This window comes from Octodon degus, unplaced genomic scaffold, assembly GCF_000260255.1.
Source record: "Octodon degus isolate 3935 unplaced genomic scaffold, OctDeg1.0 scaffold00003, whole genome shotgun sequence".
NCBI classification, from domain to species: Eukaryota; Metazoa; Chordata; class Mammalia; order Rodentia; family Octodontidae; genus Octodon; species Octodon degus.
In genome coordinates this window covers 35,000,326-35,008,539 of record NW_004524579.1, presented here as the reverse complement: position 1 = coordinate 35,008,539, position 8,214 = coordinate 35,000,326, and the positions used below count along the sequence as shown (strand labels likewise).

Here is an 8,214-nt window from a genome sequence, read left to right as displayed (position 1 = left end):
AAGAAAGAAAAAGAAAAACTAGATACATATATAAAACCACTTATTTTCCTGGGCACGGTGGCACACACCTATAACCCCTAGCACTTGGGACACTGAGGCACAAGTATCTCTGTGAGTTCAGGCCAGTCTGAGCTACATAGCCAGACCCTGTCTCAAAAAAATAAACGAAAATAAACATCCATTAATTCTTTATAAAGCATAACAATTATGTGCACAAATAGAAACAAAACACACAAACTTCAACTTTCAACAACAACAACAACAAAAGCTGTATTGATATACAATGGATAACAATGGAATAAAGGCACTTTATAGTTCTACACAGAACTCTGTATTATACCTTAGACCCAAGATGCACTCGGAGGTAGGACTTCAAGAAAGTAATTGGCTCATGGGGATGCTATATCCATCAGTGAAGTTTACAGCAATGGGAGCTGAGGCCTGATCAGAAGAGTCGGAGTGCGACTTGCAAGGACGCACCTCCCTCCCTGACCAGCTCATCACTCTGCTTCCTGGCAGCCCTAAGGTGAGCTGCTTGCCTCTGCCGACCCCTCCACCAGCCTTCCTGCCTTGGAGCCAAGTTAACTGGGAACTGAAAACGAAAGCCAAAATAAAGCTCTCATCTTTTAAGTTGTAAATGTCAGGAATTTCATCTCAGCAATGACTAAGACACCCACAAGCACTAAAATTACTTTCAGATGTATACTATATTAAAGCCACAACAAGATATCACTATACAGCTAATAGAACAGCTAAATTAAAACACAATGACAGTACCAAATGCAGGTAAGGCTGCCAAGAAATGGATTCTCTCATGCACTGCTGGTACAAATGTAAAACGGTATAGCATTCAGAAAAACACTTCAGCAATTTCTTCAAAAACTAAACATATGGTACGCTTATCATACTGTATAGCAGTCACATTCCTGGGCATTTGTCCCAGAAAAAAAAACAAAATGGAAATTTATATCCTTTCCAAAAACTAGCAGAATATTCACAGCAACTTTATTTGTAATAGCCAAAAACTTACAGACAGCCCTGGTATCCCAGTAAACACCAGGGTACTATGTACTGCGGAATACTAGTTAACAATCAAAAAGAATGAACTACTGACATATGCAACAGTTTGGACAAATCTCAAGAACCATCTCATTCAGCAATTCACATGAATCCAAATGGAAAAGACTGCATACCATATGACATTTATGTACTATCCTATGATGACAAGATTATAGCAAAAAAGAACTGAGTAGTGATAATCAGAGGTTAGAGAGGATAGCAGGAAGGCAGGCCAATGCAACTTCAGGAAGATCTTTGTGGTAATGAAATAGTTCTCTACCTTCACTGCAGCAGTGGCTGCAAAATATACACAGGAATTGTACAATGTCTATTTCTTGGGTTTGATACTGTACTTACAGTTGTTCAAGATGTGACTATTAGCCAACAGTGGTGGCACATGACTGTAATCCCAGCACTCAGTAGGCTGAGGCAGGAGGATCATTGTGAGTTCGAGACCAGCCTGAGCTACAAAGTTAGCTCAAAGCCAGCCTGAGCTGTTTAGTTAGACCCTGTTTCAAAAAGACAAAAAAAAAAAAAAAAAGTGACTATTAAAGGAAGCTAGGTGGGTCTACAGAAAGTGCAGCCAATGGGGGAAACCACAACCTCCCTGCTATTTTTAAACCTTCCTGTGAATCTATAATTATATCAAACTAAAGCTAAAAACTAAACGGCAAGAATTATTCATATTTTTTCAAGGGGAAAAAATATATTACAGAACCATACCCGGATTTAAGAGCAGGAAAAGACAAATAAACCAAAGTAATAAAACCCAGTGTTCAGAGTATGTATGAGAATCTATATAATAAATATCATTACCTATGGGAAAAAGCAGAATGACACTAAGAAAATTGGTACACCATATAGAAATGAAACTGGATCACAAAATTGTGACATACACAAGGTCAAACTCTTCAGGGCCAGCCAGATAGCTCAGCGGATTAAAGTGCCTGCTTAAGACAAATACAGGGACTGGGCTTTGATCCCTGCATGCTGTGCCAGCCCCGCCCCTGGGGCATGCTAAAACAGAGATTGATACTGGGTGTGGTGGTACGTGCCTGTAATCCCAGCACTTGGGAGGCTAAAAACAGGAGGATCACTACCAGTCTGATTTGTGTAGTGAGACCCTGTAGACCCTGTACTATACGTTAAAATAAAGAAAAGGTCAGACTCTAGCTATATTAAAGATCTACAAGTTTAAAAGAAAACTATGGTCAAATATGATAGTGCACATCTGTAAACTCACAAAGGAGGCTGAGGCAAAGGGTCACTGCAAATTCAAGGCCGGCCTGGGTTACACAGTGAATTCGAGGCCAGGTAAAACTACAAAGCAAGACCTTGCCTCAAAAACAAACAAAAAATATAAAGATATAGATATGTAGATAAGAAATTAATAATACATAAGAGAGTAATTTTTTTACATAGAACTAGGAAAAGATTTGCAAAACAAAACCTCCAAACTGCCATGGGGGAATCTATTATACCAAAATTAAAGTTATCAGTGAAAGATATCATGACAAGGGTTACTGACAAATGATACGATTGAGAACAGAAATACATGAATACAAAAATAACTAATATCTGGGAAATAAAAGGAACTTCTGCAAATCAAAAAGAGGAGTTTGTAGCCAGGATGGAGGCATAAGCCTATCATATCAGCACTAAGGAGGCTGAAGCAGGAGTGCTCCAGTTCCAGGCCAGCCTGGGCTACCTAGTGAGTTCAAGACCACCTTGAACTACACAGCAAGATGCTGTCTCAATAAGCCAAACCAAAATGAAGAGGAAAAAGTTCATGCTATGAGTGGAATTTGGTTTGAATGTGTCCCCCAAAGTTTATGTGTTACAATTTAATCTTCTCTGTGAGAAATTAAAGAAGTGACCATTTAATCTCACTATGGAGTTTAGAGTCAGCACCCTGGGAGGTTAGTAGGATAAGATAATATCAGGATGGAGCAGAATGATTGAATACTGGTGGCTTTAAAGACAGACCAGAGGACATATATATGCACAGAAGGGAATAAGTACACGTTTGCACTTCTGGTCTCAGAACATAGCAAGAAGGTGACCACCAGACAAGCTCTTCACATTTAGACCTCCAGATCTTGGAGCCAACATAAACCTCTTTGTATTAAAGCACATCCAAGCCAGGTATGGTAGTACATGCCTGCAATCCCAGCACTTGGGAGACTGAGGCAGGAGGATGGTCTGGAGTTTTAGGACAGCCTGGTTACATAGAAAGTTTGAAGCCAGAGTGTACTATAAAGTCAGACCCTGTCTCAAAAAAAAAAAAAAAAAAAACACAAACATATGGTTCTGTACTGTATTGTTTGCAGCAAAACAAACACAGACTAAGACTGAAGTGCAAATGAATATTGGTAAGGAAATGAACAGGCAATTTCAAAAAAGAAAAAGCCAAAAAGTAAAACACAAGAAAATGTTCCAAGTCATTAGTAACAGTGAAATGTAATTTAAAATGAGATTTCAGAAGCTGGGGAGATAGCTTAGTGTAATAAGCACTTGCCTGGCAAGCGCAAGGACCTGAGTTCAATCCCTGGTTCCACCAAAAAAAAAAAAAAAAGAAAGAAAATGAGATTTCACTTTGTATCAATTAGACTGTAAAAAACAAGTGCACTGAGTAACACCAAGCAATGATGGGGATATAAGAATACAGGAATCCCCAGGGACTACCTCATAGGACTACAGAGCACCGTAGCTTGTTCTGGAATACAATCTGCAGTGCTTCAACCAAATTTACAAATACTGCATGATTAAGAATCCCAACTGTAGCACTTGGGTGGCAGAGGCAGGCAGATGCAGTGAGTTCGAGAATAGCCTAGACTGCCCAGTGAGTTCTAGACAGCAGAGACATCAACTCCAAATAAATAAACAAACAAATGATAATATCATTGTGGATATGTATCTTCAAGAAATTGCTAGAAGTCTAAATGGTATGTTTAATCACAATTCTTTCTATCATGCTAAGAAAATAAAGATGACGGTGGTAGTTGCAAATAGTAGTTACAAACAGTAGACAAATGAAAATAAAATGTAATGCAGCACTAGAAACAAGCAACGACACACAAAAAACAGCAGGAAAAGAAAAAAAATTAATCTGATATATAGTACATCATCTTCTCTGTAAGTTTAAAATGTGAGCACCCAAAGCAACATACTTTAAATAACACAAACAGAAAGACGCTCATTGCGCGCGCACACACACACACACACACACCCAAGAATTTTCACATCACTGAGCTGATGAGTGAGAAAACACACAAGGATGTGGAAACAAAAGGCAATGAATGAAGAAAAGAAAAAATGAATGAGAGGCTTTCAACAGCCCAATGTTAATCAGTGTCTTGAATAAAATTAACTCAATCCTCTATACTTGAGGTCCAAATAAAGCCTCCAAGACTCACTGCTAACAGCACATCAATAAAAGTAAGTATCCTACTTTTATCACGAAAATAACTAAAAAAAAAAAAAAATAGACGTAAGGTTCACTCCCTCAAAATTTAATTTTACAGTTAACACTCAAGGTAAAAACCAGCCAGGCTCTGAGTGTGGTAGCATACACCTGAAATCCCAGCACTCAAGAGGCTGAGGCAGGATACAGTGAGTTTGAGGCCAGCCTGGGCTATATATTGAATTCAAAGCCAGCCTGAACTAAATAGTGAGACCCTGTCTCAAAAAAATTAAGTAGAAAATTAAAAATTAAAAAATTAAATATAGCAACATGTGGCAATAAGAAAAACTAAAATGAATCTTAGTTTTCCTGTTAAGTGGGGTTCTAGAATTTTAAAGAGACATTTAAAGACAGATGGTACATGCCAGAAATCCCAGCACTCAGGAGGCTGAGGGGGGAAGGTCAGTGCAAGTTTGAGGCCAGCCTGAGCTACATCGTGAGTTCAACACCAGCCTGGAATATGTAACAAGATCTTATCTCAAAGTTCTTCATCATTCCAATAAGACATTCAAACAAATGAATTTTTCTACTACAATTTCCTGTGAATGAGACACTATTTACCTACAGTGGTTCACTTTCCAACTTAAAGACGATCGTTCTTTAGGATAAAATCATGGGAGTTTTCCTCTCTTCATAACAACAAAGACATTCCCAACATATTAATTTTTGAGCGGCCATCTACCTCCATACTGTGGAGTTCTCTTATAAAGCTCAAAACAGTGCCACATTAGAATTTTTATGTAACAAAATGTCGAAAATTCAGTCAACTCCTTTCATACAATGAAGGATTATTTCGATCTGTTACATAAATTGTAAGAAAGACACATGGTAAAGCATTATAGTTCGCCTTTTGGGTCACATGATAAATATTTCAAGGAAAGAAATGTGTAGCTGCTCCTGACTAAACCCTAAATTCAGAAGCATGGAGAAAACAATGCAGTCTGAAATGCAACTGAAGCTGACATTGTTTCAGAATACAACAAACCAATTTCCACATAGCACCTGAGAAACAAAGTGAGTGGGTAAAAAATATATAATATAATTTTTTAATCAAAGAGCATAGTGCAGCCGGGTGCACTTTTGCAATCCCTGCACTCGGGAGGCTGAGGCAGGAGGATCAATCACTGTGAGTTCAAGAGCCAGCCTGGGCTACAAAATAAGTTCAAGGCCAGCCTGAATTGCATAGTAAACCTGTCTCCAAAAAAAGAAGGGTAGTGCGCTCTCCAGACACACCCTCAGAATGCTGGGACCCATCAGTAAATGAAACAACAAACATCCTCTTGGAGCAGGTCCTAGGCAAAAGGGAGGAGAACAAGTCTAACAGATACATCAGTAGCCTAGCGAAGGACAAACTAAAGAGTAGGGCCAACAGTCTAGGGCAGGGTATATGTACCCCCCGAAGCAAACACATTCCCCAAAGCACTGTCAGTAACCACACGACCATCACTAATCTCCTCACTCCGTTTAGATTACTCGGTGGGACAAGGTATCCTCATCTCGAGACTAAAGTCACTGTCACAGCAGCAAATGTCATTCATCAGGCAAGGGGGACCCAAAGACGCCCTGGAGAGATCCCACTCTCCTGAGAAAGGTGCCCTGCAGTGGGCCTGGCCGGCAGAAGCACCAGACAGGGCTCCAGCAGCGGCGACCTGAGTAACAGCTGGTGCTGCTCCGGGCGGGGGCGAGCCTGTGACCCCTGACCCCGACCCCAGCCTCGGGGTGCGGGCACGACGCCGCGGTTTCCCCGGGAGAGGCTCGGAGGCTCTCTCACCTGTCACTGCTTCATCCCGTTCTGGATGTTGTCTATGAGACCAGCCGTGGGCGTCCCCGCGCAGGAAGACGAGGCGAGGGCGTATCTACAGAGGACGTGTGCGGTGCGCAAATCCGGGTGTGGAAACCGTGGGGGACCGCTGACTCCGTCTGGCCGCACTCGGTCCACGGAGGTAGTAAGGTGCCACTGCCGCCGCGGCCGCCGCAGTAAATCAGCTGACACCAGCCTCAACTGCCGTGACTTTCACCCAACTGTCGCAAAAAAAAAAAAAAAAAAAAATGGGAAGGGGGAAATGCTCACCATTTCCGGATACTCAGCGCTGCAACCTGCCAGTAGGCGCCGGCCTCGTTACCGTGGAGACGAACGGCTGCCAACTGTGGGCAAGGCGTGTGCGCCCGCCATCATTGTTGTGGGAATGTTCGGCTGTTTCCTAGTCTGCAGCTCGCGTGGTGAGAAGTTCTGAATGGAGAAAAAGATGAAATGGCAAGTCGAGGTCGTCCCGACCGCAGGATTGAAAGCTTACGTTTCTGCCCCTGTACCTCAGCTCAGGAGGCTAAAAATGTTGCCTTTGCCTTCTGGCCTCAAAATTTAGCTGTTGCCTACAACACTGACAGAAAGGAACTCTCCTTAGCGACTAGAGAGAGAAAGCCAAACTTTGAGCAATACTTCTGTGGAGAAGGCTGAATAAACGTCCTCCGTGTGGGCAGCAAAGAGTAGTGGAGCTTGAGATCTTTTCAGAGAAGCAGGCATTCGGATCTCACTTCCTCCACTACGCAGAGTCATCTTAGGGATAACGCTTCTTTTCTTCATTCTCATTATAACTTCTTTGTTAATGTTTTGTTTTCTTTAAATGAATCTTATATTTATATCAAGTAATCTGAACAACTAATTTGAAGATAGCATCATGTAATACAGCAACCATTGTTGAATTCCTATTACTATTTAGTGAAACCTTGTATCATTTCTAAAGCTTTTTTCTATCACAATTTTATATTCTTTTAAAAAAATTAAAAAAGAGCTTGCAGCTTAAAAAATCTTTTTTCCGGTGGTAGGCACTCTGTGAATCTTGCAGAGAATCTTGCAGCCTGGGCTACATTGTGAGACGCGTCTTTAAAAAAAAAACAAATGTGTCAATATACTTCTAGTGTTGTGCTGATGAATGTACACCCTTACAGTCATAACCCCCTTTATAATTTAACTGTTTCCCTGTTTACAGAATAGAGATCTGGGAAATTAAGATCAATTTAGAGATCAGTCAGTGATTGTATTTGTCCTGTTTGTCCATCTTCTCAAGTATTGGTTGAATGGTGAATGAATGGCAGCCAACCAGAAAACTGGTAGCTAATGGTTAGTTCTGCTAAAAAGATGCAAAGCTTATGCGTTCTGTGGCTTTTTTCTCCTTTTCCTTTCTAATTCTCTAGTGAATTCTATTGCAGCTTTCCAAAGTTGTGGTGTATACCAGTCACAAACCTACAAGTATGTGAAGAAAAGCAGCCTGGGCTACATTGTGAGACGCGTCTTTAAAAAAAAACAAATGTGTCAATATACTTCTAGTGTTGTGCTGATGAATGTACACCCTTACATTCATAACCCCCTTTATAATTTAACTGTTTGGAAAAGCAAGATTCACAGAGTGCCTACCACCTGAAAAAAGATTTTTTAAGCTGCAAGCTCTTTTTTAATTTTTTTAAAAGAATATAAAATTGTGATAGAAAAAAGCATTAGAAATGATACAAGGTTTCGCTAAATAGTAATAGGAATTCAACAATGGTTGCTGTATTACATGATGCTATCTTCAAATTAGTTGTTCAGATTACTTGATATAAATATAAGATTCATTTAAAGAAAACAAAACATTAACAAAGAAGTTATAATTAAGAAGAGGAAAAAATTTAAGTATTAAATGGTCCTTTCAAAAGAC

At 40.3% G+C, this 8,214-nt stretch overlaps 1 protein-coding gene across 3 annotated transcripts in view; it reads right to left on the bottom strand.

Moving 5' to 3' along the window:
• Wdr7 (WD repeat domain 7) overlaps positions 1-6,513 on the bottom strand; it is a 438,292-nt gene extending 431,779 nt beyond the window's left edge. For all 3 annotated transcript variants that reach the window (XM_004623683.2, XM_004623684.2, XM_023715190.1), the window contains exon 1: positions 6,294-6,513. The gene's annotated coding sequence lies outside the window, so the exon portion shown is untranslated. The remainder of the gene's footprint in view (positions 1-6,293) is intronic.
• Positions 6,514-8,214: the final 1,701 nt, after the last annotated feature.